General features: G+C 44.1%; 1 long non-coding RNA gene across 1 annotated transcript; it reads left to right on the top strand.

Annotated features, from left to right (window-relative positions):
* Nucleotides 1-368: 368 nt before the first annotated feature.
* On the top strand, nucleotides 369-14667 carry LOC139272724 (uncharacterized). The gene is made up of 3 exons (XR_011594949.1): nucleotides 369-439; nucleotides 11705-11791; nucleotides 14607-14667. It is a non-coding gene; the product is annotated as an uncharacterized lncRNA (long non-coding RNA).
* The last annotated feature ends 9 nt before the right edge of the window (nucleotides 14668-14676 follow it).

Below are 14676 nucleotides of genomic sequence, written 5' to 3'. Positions count from 1 at the left end.
CCCTAAAATTCTCTTGCACATACTTGTTTCTGAGCGGCCTACAGCGGTCCCTGTAAGAACCATTGGTTAGGCTGTTCTATGACTGGTACCAATGTGAGGGCCACGTTCCATCAATGCCACCTCACAATTGCGTGTGATCCTATGTACATCATAGCAAGGTTCCCGTTAAGCAGCGCAGAAGCCTCGGCCGCCTGTGTGAAAGCCCCAACAAAAGTGGCAGCAGTCATACCGGGGGCAGGAATGGGACACACTATACTGCCTTTTCCCATCAGGTGCAGGCCATGAGAATCGACCCCTACCTCTGTTCTCTGCTGTGTGTGTTGTTAACACTAAGAGGTAGATTTTCCATGGGGTAGCAAGGTGGGGTGGAGGACATTGGTGGAAACCCCTGAGAAATGGTGGAAGCAGATGTTTCTCCAGAGCTACCGCCAAAGTTACGGTAGGAGATCAGAATAACTCCTGTGAAAATTGCTGCCGTAAATGGGTATCGCCGAGTTACAATCCACCTCACAGAAGTTACATTTGGAATTTATCCATCAACACAAATCACAGTAATTAAGTTCTCACATGAATGTGACTGTTCTGGTTAGTGTGGGGAAAAATGATGACAATAGAACTATTAGGTAGATTCCAGTTATCAAATATGAAATGAGGTTGCATACACCTCAACTTGAATCACATGTAAGGAAAGCATGTTCTAAAATAAAGTATTTCACATCAACATTCAAACTTTTATGTTGTCTATAGATAATGCTGACCTGCTGTGAGGAGTGCAGCCTAGTGCACATTATTTTTAAAGATGAAAGTCAGTATCATTTGTACATCTAAGGTGTGGGAGGCGAGAGGAAATAGTACTTTGTCTGACAAGTTAATTTATCTGTCTATAATAACCTTGTTACCTCTCGTCCACCATACTTGTCTACCTTACTAAGAAATTACAAGCTGATTTTTTTTCCTGACTGGTGTGATTTCCCTGATAGCATTTTTATTTTTAACCTAAATCACAAAAAGCCACATTAAAATATTAGTGTGGCTTGCACTCCTCCATATCAGCAAAGCCGCCAGCTTTGTTCTTTGACTGCAAAGGAAGGGTTACAATGTGTGACAGTAAGTGAGGGTGCTCTTTGCTCCTCAATTTCCTAGCCTTTGCCATTACACTTACATAAATACTTAGGGCACAAAATGGAAGGATGAGAGAAATCTATGACACAATTACTTTTTTTAGAGTGATGTTTTACTTTCTGTAGGTGTGACAAATCATTGACTATCCTAAGGAGTTATTTCTTCATCTTCCTCAGCCATTTAGGGTTCATCATCATCATAGGCAGTCCCTCGAAATCGAGGAAGACGTGACTGTACAGCCGAATATGGGAATTGCAGCCTCCGTCACAGGTGGGACAGACTGTGGTTGAAGGAAAGAGTGGGTGGGGAGTCTGGTTTGCCGCATGCTCTTTCCGCTGCCTGCGTTTGATTTCTGCATGCTCTCGGCGACGAGACTCGAGGTGCTCAACACCCTCCTGGATGCTCTTCCTCCACTAAGGGCGGTCTTGGACCAGGGATTCCCAGGTGCCGATGGGGATGTTGCACTTTATCAAGGAGGCTTTGAGGGTGTCCTAGAAGCATTTCCTCTGCTCACTTGGGGCTCGCTTGTCGTGTAGGAGTTCCGAGTAGAGCGCTTGCTTTGGGAGTTGTAATGTATATAAGACTACAAAAACTTATTACTGTAAACTCACAGGTGCAAATCTGGCTCAACTTTATTCCAGCTCAAAGTGCACGTAGAACATGGTGCCAGTTTTTATATACCAGGGGCCGATGACCTCCCGACAGTGGTGCCCCCTGGTGTCTTGGATACAATACATCAGTACATAATAATACATATACCAGGGGCCGATGACCTCCCGACAGTGGCACCCCCTGGTATCTTGGATACAATACATCAGTACATAACAATACATATCAATACATAACAACATCCCCCTTTAAGATCTTTGAATCAGTCTCTTTACAAGTTAAGATGGTCTGGGGCTTTCCGCTCATGAGTTGATCATCTCAGTTCAACTCTAGCTCTGGACAAGCGTTCTGAGTCAGTTATGACTGGAGGTGAGTGACCGATCTGATGGGAGTGATGACGACCATATCAGGGTCTAAAAGTCCAGGTTCAGTAATGACACCAGAGTCCTCTGATGAATGAACATTGGTTGGTTGGACCAGTCACTGACTGTATCTTCCTCAACCGGTTCCAGTTCATCCATGTGCCGCAGTTTTATCCGATCAACATGTTTCCTGCATGTTTGCCCATTCTTGAGTACGAAAATAAACACTGTGTTACCCTCCTTGGCCGTAACAGTGCTGGTGATCCATTTGGGACCTTGACTATAATTCAGCACATAGATTGGGTCGTTGACAGAGATGTCAAGCAGATTTGAATGGGGCTGACCTCACATGTTTAATACCATTGAGTTTCATGAACTCTTGAAACTCCAGACTTGTGAAGCAAGATCCGTTGTCGCTCACAACAATGTCAGGCAAACCATGAGTAGCAAACATGACACGAAGGCTCTCAATAGTAGCTGTGGACGTACTGGATGACATAATGATACATTCTATCCACTTTGAATATGCATCCACCACAAAAAAAAACATCTTTCCCAGGAAGGGACCCACAAAATCGATGTGTAACCTCGACCATGGTTTAGATGGCCATGACCAAAGACTCAGCGGAGATTCCACTGGTATTTTATTTAGCTGCATGCAAGTATTGCACTGATGCACACATGCTTCTAGATCGGAGTCAATTCCAGGCCAGCAAATATGAGCCCTGACAATGACTTTCATCATGACAGTGCTATGCAGTTCACGTACAAATTTTTCTCTGCCTTTCTTAGGCATAACAACATGATTGCCCCACAGTAGACAATGTGACTGAATGGATAGTTCATCTTTGCGACGGTTGTAAGGTTTGGTCTCATCAAACTGTTCCATAGGTATTGCAGACCAATCACCCTGAGGACACACCATTTCACAATCGATAAAATAGGATCATGGCTGGTCCAGATCCTCACTTGTTGAGCAGTGACAGGAATTCCTTCACTCTCGAAAGCATCCATTACTAGCAGTAGGTCTGCAGGTTGAGGTGTCTCCACTTCAGGTGTGGACAACGGCAGACGACTCAGTGCATCGACACAATTCTCAGTGCCAGGTCTATGACGAATAACATAATAGGCAGACAATGTCAATGCTCACCTCTGGATATGGGACGATGCATTGGTATTTATGCCTTTGTTTTCCAAAAACAGTGAAATGAATGGCTTGTGAATCACTTCAAGTTCAAAACGAAGACCAAACAGGTACTGATGCATCTTTTTTACCCCATACACACAGACTAAAGCTTCTTTTTCTACCATGCTGTAGACTCTTTCCGCCTTTGACAAACTTTTCGAAGCATACGCAATAGGTTGTAGTTTACCTGACTCATTAGCTTGCTGGAGCACGCAGCCAACCCCATATGATGAAGCATCGTAGGCCAATACAAGACGCTTACACGCTTACATGTACCAGCAATTTGTTAGAGCAAAGAAAATTCATAGCTTTTTCAAAAGCTCTATCTTGAGACACAGCTGTCGTCTTTTCTGAGTAGCATGTGCAGTGGCTCTAATAAAGTGTTCAATCTGTGTAAGAAATTACCGAAGTAGTTGAAAAGACCAAGGAACAAACGCAGCCCCATTACATTCTGAGGTCTGGGTGCATTTTTGATGGCCTTGGTTTTCAAGTCCGTAGGCCTGATGCCATCAGCAGCAATCTTCCTCCCCAGAAATTCGACTTTCGGTGCCATGAAGACGCACTTCGAACGTTTCAGCCTGAGTCCCACTTTGTCCAGACGATGTAGAACCTCTTCAAGGTTGTTCAGGTGTTCGGTAGTGTCACAACCTGTGACCAGAATGTCATCTTGAAACACGACGGTTCTAGGGACGGACTTCAGTAGACTTTCCATATTCCTCTGAAATATGGCTGCAGTTGAGCGAATTCCGAAAGGACACCTATTGTAGACAAACAGTCCTTTATGAGTGTTGATGCACGTAAGTTTCTTTGACGTGTCGACAAGCTCCTGTGTCATATAGGCTGACGTCAGGTCCACTTTAGTGAACGACTTCCCACCAGCTAACTTTGGAAACAGGTCATCAGCTTTCGGTAACGGGCACTGATCCTGTTTCGAAAATCGGTTGATCGTAACTTGTAGTCTCCACAAATCCTGACAGTGCCATCATTCTTCAACACAGGAACAATGGCACTGGGCCATTCATTAAATTCGACCGGTGATATGACCCCTTCACGTTGGAGTCTATCAAGCTCAATTTCGACCTTCTCCCTCATCATGTACGGAACGGACCGAGCTTTGTGATGGACGGGTCTTGCATCCGATTCCAGGTGAATTTGCACCTTGGCTCCCATAAAATTGCCAATGCCCGGTTCAAACAGGGAGGGAAACTTGCTCAGCACTTGAGCACACAAAGTGTCATCCACCGATGACGACGCTTTGATATCATTCCAATTCCATTTGATTTTTTCGAGCCAATTCCTGCCGAACAGCATTGGACCATTGCCTAGAATGATCCATAATGGTAGATCATGAGCCACACCATCATACGACACCTTGACTACTGCACTGCCAATCACCGGTATGAGTTCCTTGGTGTAAGTGCGCAACTTGGCATTGATTGGACTCAGCTTAGGCTTCACAGCCTTAGTGTCCCACAGCTTGTCGAAATGTCCTTTGGCTCATTATCGACTGACTCACACCCATGTCCAGTTCCATCGATACCGGCATGCCATTCAGTTTCATATTAACCATTATCGGATGGCTCTTTGTCAGGAATGAATACAGTCCATACACTTCCTCCTCTGATATCTCGGGTTGCATATCCGGGCCAGCATTGGACTGGTCATCATCACCAATGCGATGAGCAGCAGCACGCTTGCTCAGTTGTGGGCACATTCACTGAAGGTGCCCCATTTTCGAACAGCTTTTACAGATATACTGTTTAAACCAACACTGATGAGGCTGATGATTGCTCCCACAATGCCAACAGGGTGAAATCAGATTCATACCAGTTGGCAGACTTTGAGCAGCTACAGGTTTCACGTAAGCAGCCGAGTAGGCCCTGCCATAAGCAGCTCTGCCAGACGATGACACAATCTTGTTTACAGTAGTTGTCATGGAGCTCCGACTCTTCGATGATAGCTGCCTTAAATTATCATTCGTCGCCATGCATGCCTGGGCGATAGCGATAGCCTTGCTTAAATCCAGCGTTTCTACAGCTAATAATTTCCGAAAGATCACATCATGGTTTATACCTAGCACGAAGAAATCTCGCAGCATGTCTTCCAATGCATTTCCAAACTTACATGGCTCAGCCAGACGTTGCAGGTCTGCGACGATTCCCAATACATCTTGGCCCTCAGCACGCACGTGTGTGTAGAATCGATAGCGTGAGATGATGATCCCCTCCTTTGACTTGAGATATTCATGCACCAGAGCGCACAATTCCCCGTACTCCATGTCCGTTGGACGTGCAGGCGATAGAAGATTCTTTATGAGGCCATAGATTTTTGGACCACAAACGGTGAGGAAAACTACTCTGCGCCTAACTGCATCACCAGCTTCCTCCATTTTGTTGGCCACAAAATACTGATCCAGGCAGTCGGTAAAATCCATCCAATCTTCGCCATCCACAAATCTCTCCAGAATTCCAATGGTGCCCATTATGCAGGCAAAGGTTCTTTAGTTACCCCTCATCGCCAAATGTAATGTATATGAGACTAGAAAGACTTGTTACTGTAAACTCACTCAGGTGCAAACCTGGCTTAACTTTATTCCAGCTCAAAGTGCACATAGCACATGGTACTATTTCTTATATACCAGGGGCCGATGACCTCCCAGCAGTGGTGCCCCCTGGTGTCTTGGATACATCAGTACATAACAATACATATACCAGGGGCCGATGACCTCCGGGCAGTGGCGCCCCCTGGTGTCTTGGATACATCACTACTTAACAATACATATACTAGGGGCCGATGACCTCCCGACAGTGGCGCCCTCTGGTGTCTTGGATACAATACATATCAATACATAACAGGACATAACAATACATATCAATCCATAACAATCCGTGTCGGGCATGCAGATAATGTGGCCCGCCCAACGGAGCTGGTCGAATGTTCATTAGGATGCCCGCTGCTTCCTCCAACCAAATCTTGTGAGCAAACTGTGCAGTGAGGGAAATTGAGGAACTGTGAAACCTTTCCTGATAAATGGTCAACAGATCATTGAAGGTTACTACCTTGTCATTTGGAATTTTAAGAAAAATTCCAGTCATAGAAAGAAAGAACTTGTATTTATAGAGTGCCTTTCATGAGATTTCAAAGCGCTTTACAGTCAATTAAGTACTTTTGAAGTGTAGTCACTGTTGTAATGTAAGGAAACACAATTTGCGTACAACAATGTCCCACAACCAATAATGAGATAATCTGCTTGTGATGTTGCTAGGGATAAGTATTGACTAGGAAACCGAGGCAAACTCTCTTGGTCTTCTTCATATAATGGGTATGATTTGGTGGCCATTACAGAAACGTGGTTGCAGGGTGGCCAAAACTGGGAATTAAACATACAGGGGTATCTGACAATTCGGAAAGATAGACAAGAAGGGAAAGGAGGTGGGTTAGCTCTGTTAATAAAGGATGTATCAGGGCATTTGTGAGAGACGATATTGGCTCTAATGAACAAAATGTTGAATCATTGTGGGTGGAGATTAGAGATAGTAAGGGGAAAAAGTCACTGGTGGGCGTAGTTTATAGGCCCCCAAATAATAACTTCACGGTGGGACGGGCAATAATCAAGGGAATAATGGAGGCATGTGAAAAAGGACGGCAGTAGTCATGGGAGATTTTAACCTGCATATCGATTGGTCAACTCAAATTGCACGGGGTAGCCTGGAAGAGGAATTCATAAAATGCATACGGGATTGTTTCTTAGAACAGTATGTTACAGAACCTACAAGGGAGCAAGCTATCTTAGATCTGGTCCTGTGTAATGAGACAGGAATAATAAACGATCTCCTAGTAAAAGATCCTCTCGGAATGAGTGATCACAGTATGGTTGAATTTGTAATACAGATTGAGGGTGAGGAAGTAGTGTCTCAAATGAGCGTACTATGCTTAAACAAAGGGGACTACAGTGGGATGAGGGCAGAGTTGGCTAAAGTAGACTGGCAACACAGACTAAACGGTGGCACAATTGAGGAACAGTGGAGGACTTTTAAGGAGCTCTTTCATAGTGCTCAACAAAAATATATTCCAGTGAAAAAGAAGGGCGGTAAGAGAAGGGATAACCAGCCGTGGATAACCAAGGAAATAAAGGAGAGTATCAAATTAAAAACCAATGCGTATAAGGTGGCCAAGGTTAGTGGGAAACTAGAAGATTGGGAAAATTTTAAACGACAGTAAAGAATGACTAAGAAAGCGATAAAGAAAGGAAAGATAGATTACGAAAGTAAAATTGCGCAAAACATAAAAACAGATAGTAAAAGCTTTTACCGATATATAAAATGGAAAAGAGTGACTAAAGTAAATGTTGGTCCCTTAGAAGATGAGAAGGGGGATTTAATAATGGGAAATGTGGAAATGGCTGAGACCTTAAACAATTATTTTGCTTCGGTCTTCACAGTGGAAGACACAAAAACCATGCCAAAAATTGCTGGTCACGGGAATGTGGGAAGGGAGGACCTTGAGACAATCACTATCACTAGGGGGGTAGTGCTGGATAGGCTAATGGGATTCAAGGTAGACAAGTCTCCTGGTCCTGATGAAATGCATCCCAGGGTATTAAAAGAGATGGCGGAAGTTATAGCAGATGCATTCGTTATAATCTACCAAAATTCTCTGGACTCTGGGGAGGTACCATCGGATTGGAAAGCAGCTAATGTAACGCCTATGTTTAAAAAAGGGGGCAGACAAAAGGCAGGTAACTATAGGCCGGTTAGTTTAACATCTGTAGTGGGGAAAATGCTTGAAGCTATCATTAAGGAAGAAATAGCAGGACATCCAGATTGGAATAGTGCAATCAAGCAGACGCAACATGGATTCATGAAGGGGAAATCATGTTTAACTAATTTACTGGAATTCTTTGAGGATATAACGAGCATGGTGGATAGAGGTGTAACGGTGGATGTGTTGTATTTAGATTTTCAAAAGGCATTCGATAAGGTGCCACACAAAAGGTTACTGCAGAAGATAAAGGTACGCGGAGTCAGAAGAAATGTATTAGCATGGAATAAGAATTGGCTGGCTAACAGAAAGCAGAGAGTCGGGATAAATTGGTCCTTTTCGGGTTGAAAATCGGCGGTTAGTGGTGTGCCACAGGGATCAGTGCTGGGACCACAACTGTTTACAATATACATAGATGACCTGGAAGAGGGGACGGAGTGTAGTGTAACAAAATTTGCAGATGACACAAAGGTTAGTGGGAAAGCGGGTTGTGTAGAGGACACAGAGAGGCTGCAAAGAGATTTAGATAGGTTAAGCGAATGGGCTAAGGTTTGGCAGATGGAATACAATGTCGGAAAATGTGAGGTCATCCACCTTGGAAAAAAAAACAGTAAAAGGGAATATTATTTGAGTGGGGAGAAATTACAACATGCTGCGGTGCAGAAGAACCTGGGGGTCCCTGTGCAAGAATCCCAAAAAGTTAGTTTGCAGGTGCAGCAGGTAATCAGGAAGGCGAATGGAATGTTGGCCTTCATTGCGAGAGGGATGGAGTACAAAAGCAGGGAGGTCCTGCTGCAACTGTACAGGGTATTGGTGAGGCCGCACCAGGAGTACTGCGTGCAGTTTTGGTCACCTTACTTAAGGAAGGATATACTAGCTTTGGAGGGGGTACAGAGACGATTCACTCAGCTGATTCCGGAGATGAGGGGGTTACCTTATGATGATAGATTGAGTAGACTGGGTCTTTACTCGTTGGAGTTCAGAAGGATGAGGGGTGATCTTATAGAAATATTTAAAATAATGAAAGGGATAGACAAGATAGAGGCAGAGAGGTTATTTCCACAGGTCGGGGAGACTAGAACTAGGGGGCACAGCCTCAAAATACGGGGGAACTCATTTAAAACCGAGTTGAGAAGGAATTCCTTCTCCCAGAGGGTTGTGAATCTGTGGAATTCTCTGCCCAAGGAAGCAGTTGAGGCTAGCTCATTGAATGTATTCAAATCACAGATAGATAGATTTTTAACCAATAAGGGAATTAAGGGTTATGGGGAGCAGGCGGGTAAGTGGAGCTGAGTCCTCGGCCAGATCAGCCATGATCTTGTTGAATGGCGGAGCAGGCTCGAGGGGCTAGATGGCCTACTCCTGTTCCTAATTCTTATGTTCTTATGTAATACCATGGAATCTTTTATGTCCACCTGAGAGAGCAGATGGCGCCTCAATTTAATCCGAAAGAAGGCACCTCTGACAGTGACCTCTCTCAGTACACAAAATCCAAACTGACACTTCAGTGCAGAGTGCTCTAACTACTGCACTGAAGTGTCAGTTTGGATTTGGTGCTAAGTCTCTGGAAAAGGTTTTGAACCCACAACCTAGAACCAAGAGGTGAGCCTCTGACCATTGAACCAAGGCTGACAGCTGAGTAGCTAAGATGTAGAGATGGCCCCATTTGCTGACAAACAGATTGATCAAATGGCCAATGCCACAGTACCAAAACAGCTCTTACCAAAGGTAAACTATCCTTCCGTGTCCTTCGCCACCTGTCTGCAGCCTTTGACAAGGTTAACCATTCCATTTTCCTCCAATGCCTCTCCACTATAGTTCAGCTGGGTGGAACTGCACTTGTCTAGTTCCATTCTTATCTATCATCATAGCCAGAGAATAACCTGCAGTGGCTTCTCTTCCTGCAACATTACCTCTGGTGTTCCCACAAAGATTGATCCTTGGCCTCCTCCTATTTCTCATCTATATGCTACCCCTCGGTGACATCATCCAAAAACACAGCATGAGTTTCCATATGTACGCTGACAACACCCAGCTCTACCAGTGGTCGTCATTTTGGAGCGTGGGCAGGAACATTGGCGGGACCCAGGTACAGAGGAATGGGAAGGTCGGGGCGGATGTACGGCGAGAAATCATGGCGGAGGTGCGACAGATGAGGGTACGGGGCCCAGAAGAGCCGAGGGCCCAGGGGCAGCACGGGCCAGCCCACACTGCGATATGTGTGTGTGCTGGGTCCGTGCAGCAGAGCAGGTCTCCAGTCGTCTTGGTTAATCCTTGCCACTGGACCAAGAGCTAGCTCTGTCAAGCCCGTGTGGTGGCTGGTGTGCAACGGTCACCACACGTTAAAAGAATTCACGCACGGGCATCTTCCACCTCCTCAATTGGAGTTCAGGATTGGAACATCGAGTCCTTCATCGAAACACCTGTGAACTCGTGGAAGCAAGTCATCCTCATTTGAGGGACCACCTATGATGATGATGATGATTACCTCACCACCAACTCTCTCGACCCCTCCACTATCTTTAAATTGTCAGACTACTTGTCCGACATCCAGTACTGGATGAGCAGAAATTTCCTCCAATTAAATATTGTGACAGGCAAAGCTATTGTCTTTTCTCCCCACCACAAACTCTGTTCCCTAGCCACTGACTTCATCCCTCCCTTGCATCTATCTGAGGATGAACCAGACTGTTTGCAACCTTCATGTCATATTTGACTCTGAAATGAGCTTTCGACCAAATATCCGCACCATAACTAAGACCGCCTATTTCCACCTCCACAACATCGCCCATCTCTGCCGCTGCCTCAGCTCATCTGCTGCTGAAACCCTCATCCATGCCATTGTTGCCTCTTGACTTGATTATTCCAAAGCACTCCTGGCTGGCCTCCCATGTTCTACCCTACGTAAACTTCAAGTCATCTAAAACTCAGCTGCCCTTGTCTTAACGCACCAAGTCCCATTCACCCAACACCGCTATGCTCGATGACCTACATTGGCTCCTGGTTAAGCATGCCTCGATTTTAAAATTCTGATTCTTGTTTCCAAATCCCTCCATGGCCTCACCCCTCCCTATCTCTGTAATCTCCTCCAGAAATCTGCTCTCCTCTAATTCTGCCCTCTTGTGCATTCCTGATTATAATCGCTCAACCATCGGTGGTTGTGCCTTTAGCTGCCTCGGCCCTAAGCCCTGGAATTCCCTCCCTAAATCTCTCCACCTTTCTTTCCTCTTTTAAGACGCTCCTTAAAACCTACCTCTTTGACCAAGCTTTTGGTCATCTGCCCTAGTTTCTCCTTATGTGGCTCGGTTTCAAATTTTGTTTCATAACACTCCTGTGAAGCGCCATGGGATGTTTTTCTAAGTTAAAGGCATTATATAAATACAAGTTGTTGTTGTCTGCAAAAGCATTTAGTGCTACTGCCTAAAAAATTGTTATGGAGTTGGGTGGATAAGTTTCATTTGAAAATTAAACCTTTGTGCCAATGCTTGTTGGCATTTAAGAGGGTTGGCATTTTGCAATTTGTTGCTGAATTTTTTTTAAACATAGAAGGAATATAGTTAATAGAAATAGAAAGGCCAAGGTTCCTAAATTCATTCTATTTAATATATAACATTATGATATTTCTTTATGAATGATTATTTAATATTATACTTTGAAATTGCAGGCTACCACACTGGAATAATTGCATCTCCCTGATGTAAGACAACACTGTATTGGAGAAAGACAGACATTGTTTCACTCATTACCACAGGTATGCACTACATTTATGATAGAAATAAATAACTTGCACTTATATGGAGCCTTTCATAACCTCAGGATATCCCAAAGTGCTTTAAAGAATGTGGAATTGGAGGAAGCCTTTTGACTAGGGTTGGAAATTGGTAGGGAGGTAGCAGACAGAGAGTGGGGATAAAAGGTATGTACTTAGATTGGCAGGATGTGACAAGTAATGCTCCCCAGGGTTCTGTTCTGGGGGCTCTATATTAATGACTTGGATAAAGGAATAGATAGATGTATATCGAAGTTTGTTGATGACACTAAATTACGAGGGGCAGTAAACAGAACAGGAAGTTGCAAAGGGGCAAAGACAGATTAAGTGAGTGGGCAAGACTGGCAAATGGAGTTTAGTGTGGACAAATGTGAGGTTATTCACTATAGACCCAAGAAAGATAAATCAGAGTATATTCTTAATGCTGAGAAACTGAAGAGGAGAAATCTATTAAAGTTATTAGACAGGGACAAAAAACAATCAAAAAGTTGAATAGAATGTTGGTCTTTCTCGCAAGGTATATAGGGAAGGAAGTTATACTTCAATTGTATACAGCCTTGGACAGATCCCATTGGATACTGTGTTCAGTTCTGGGCACCAAACCTCAACAAAGCATATATTGGCCTCGGAGGGGGTGCAGCGCAGATTCACCAGCTGAGGCCCATGATATGTGGCACTGGTGAGATGTGGTGGGATCTGGAATGATTAGCCATTAGGAACCCAGTCAGCTTTTCAGTCAATAGCTTGTCAAATTTTGTGAGTTTTCTAGGTTGATATGTATGGTGTAAGTTGTTTAGATCTACATATCATTACAGCACAGAAACAGGCCATTCGGCCCAACAGGTCTATGTATTTATGCTCCACACCAGCCTACTCCCACCCCTCTTCATCGAACCCCATCAGCTTTACCTTCTATTCCCTTCTCCCTCATGTGTTTATCTAGCTTCCACTTAAATGCATCTATATTATTCACCTCAACTACACCCTGTGATAGCGAGTTGCACATTCTATCCACTCTTCGGATAAAGAAGTTTCTCCTGAATTTCCTATTGGATTTTAAACTGAATCTCTTATATTTATGGCTGCTAGTTTTAGTCTCCCCATGAGTGTAAACATCTTCTCTATGTGTACCCTATAAAACCCTTTCATAATCTTAAAAACCTCTATCAGATCACCCCTCAGCCTTCTCTTTTCTATAGAAAAGAACCATAGCCAACCGTTCCAGATACATATAAGCTCTCAGATCTGGTATCATTCTAACAAATCTTATTTCCAACTTCCCAGTTCTACTATATCCTTTTCATGATATGTAGATGCTAGCCTGCAAATTTTGGAATGGTGGAAGCCTGCCGGTAACATTGGCAGCTAAGGATACTGGCTGCCAGCTGAGAGAGTGCAGGCAGTACCGACATTCTGGTGCTGCTTGCTCATTATCATCAGCGTAGTGGTGATTTTCTAGTGCAGCGTGCTCTTTGCAGCCCTAATCACAGCAGGAGGCCAAAGGTGGCCTCGGTGTCCCGCTTGCAGTATAGAGGAACGGGAGAGTACGGAGTGACCCCAACAGTTGCTGTACGTGCTCCAAAAATATCTGTCAATTTGTATTTGTTTATGACATAAATGCAGATAAAAGAGATCTTATCACAATCATTGCAATGGAGATCACCCATTGATTTACTGACTCACAAACACTGTAGGCCTCCCGGAAAGCTGCCAGAAAATGCAACCCTGCCAACCCCCGCTCCCCCTGCACCACTGATGGGTAAAAAATTAAAGTTTAAAATAAGAACCTTGATAAAGAAGGCATTTCAAGTATCGTCCTCTATCCTCATCAGTCCTTCCAGACTCCTCATGGCGGTTAAAGCTGCTGAAAGACCTTTTCGCGGCAGCAATCACTGATCACTGGTTCAGAAATGGCTGCATTGCTAGTAGCTTTTTTTTGTTGATTTTCCATTGCTGCTTTCTGTGTGGAGCATTATATTGGCCCGGATTTTGGGGTCAGTGGCGAAGGAACGCCGCTTGCCATTCACTATGCTGACAGTGCCTACAGACTTTTCGCGGGATTTCGTGCAGCAACTTGCGGTCATCTGGCGACTGATCCAGCGTGGCACCCTCTACAGAGGCTCTATGGCATGTGTGAGCAGGACAAGCAACATCATGGCTCTTCACCCAATTATATTGGAGAATCCTCACTGAACCACGCAGAGTAAAACCAGGAAGTATAAATTACATTTAATTCATTGTAAAATCATGTACAGAAAGCAAAATAAAGATATGGAAAGAAAGATGGGAATAAGAGAGATAAAAGAGACAGAAAGAAAAAGTTAAAAAAATGTTAATGCTGAGTCTCTCGGCAAGGCACCAGTGCAATGCAACTTGTGGAGGAACAGGGTAACTCGGATAGCAACTTCAAATTTCCATGTTTACCAGCATGTGCGGACTCTGGAGGTTGCTGTCTGATTTACTCTATAATAATGTGAGCGCTGTTAGCCTCACCGTTATTCTCAACACAAAATCCAGACTATTATATTTTGTAGTTGTTGCAATTTAAACTAGCACAAGCAGCAGGGAGTGTTGAGAGACTAGACTAAATGTTGTCCTGCCCCGGATTCACAGGTCTGTTCTTTCATGGCATGCTGAAAATAAAAGCTAGCGCAGCTGTAAATTGATTATAGAGGTTGCATAAAACAATTGCAAAGTTGGAAAAGACAGGGTAGGAGTCAGCTGCTGGTCTCCTGGGGTCTAACACTGTCATTTAAACAGCCTTCTTGATCATTAATTATGTTTATTTGTCTTTCAGACTTTACTGACAAAAAATAATGGAATCTGATTCTTCTGACGAGTATGTTTACTATGACTACAACAGTACT

This window comes from Pristiophorus japonicus, chromosome 9 (genome assembly GCF_044704955.1).
Source record: "Pristiophorus japonicus isolate sPriJap1 chromosome 9, sPriJap1.hap1, whole genome shotgun sequence".
Taxonomy (NCBI): Eukaryota; Metazoa; Chordata; class Chondrichthyes; family Pristiophoridae; genus Pristiophorus; species Pristiophorus japonicus.
The sequence above is the reverse complement of the archived record's forward strand: the minus strand, read 5'-3'. Positions and strand labels throughout refer to the sequence as shown.